Genomic DNA, 976 nt, shown 5'->3' with positions numbered 1-976 from the left:
TCCCATACAACGAAACTCGAACGACCCGGGTGTGACAATTATCCATTTACACGAGAAACATCAATGATTATAATAATGATAATACAATGTTCGCGACAGCATGTAGTACAGCAATAGATATTATAGCAAAGAAATTCGATGGATTGGAAACTGCAACTTGTCCGGTCGATCTTTTCCTTTACCGACTCGTCTATTATGTCTTATCCTTCTCTCATATACAATTATATACAATTATTACATCTAAGAAATCTTATCTCTTATTTGGAACAATTTCTATCTGGAAAGGAAACAATCCTCGGTATGAGGATTTAATTAATCGTAAAAACCTTATAGCTTTATAATACTCTCTATTGCGTTTGGCAGTCGATTGGCAATTCTTTTTTTTTTTTTTTTTTTTTTTCCCCTCTCTTTAAGTCGATATTTCGACAATGCGAATTTCGTTTACAAAAATATCTCGTCGATGATGATTATCAGTCGTGCATCAACCCCTTTTTTATCTTGTTATAAAGTGACTCGAGAAGAAGAGAATTTTTAGAAAAAAAAAAAAAAAATATAATTATCATAAATGATTTTTAATCCTCGCTCGAATCTATCTAGGATTGATGGTATTCTTCTTCCCATCATCTACCATCGACCACGAGTTATTATCGAATCACTGTATGCGCGTTGTAATATAATCATTTGATCGGCAATCAAATAATTCGTGTTACCAATAACCAGTCACCCCATGACATCATCATTTTTCAATCTCTCGCCTCGTATCATCCGACGATGATTGAATCGATCGATCCACGGATCCACAATCGATATAACACGATATCGATAAAAATGTTCGAGTCGACCGGACATATTCGCCTCTGTTACAAGTAATATTCACGAATCGTATTCACGCGCGATCACTTAATAGCGAATATTAAAAAACGTTTCTCCAAAAATACATGTGGGCAGTGAATTTGAAATTCCCAGAAAACACGAT

The sequence above is a fragment of the Apis dorsata genome, unplaced genomic scaffold, assembly GCF_000469605.1.
Source record: "Apis dorsata unplaced genomic scaffold, Apis dorsata 1.3 scaffold_77, whole genome shotgun sequence".
In the NCBI taxonomy this organism is placed as follows: Eukaryota; Metazoa; Arthropoda; class Insecta; order Hymenoptera; family Apidae; genus Apis; species Apis dorsata.
The sequence above is the reverse complement of the archived record's forward strand: the minus strand, read 5'-3'. Positions refer to the sequence as shown.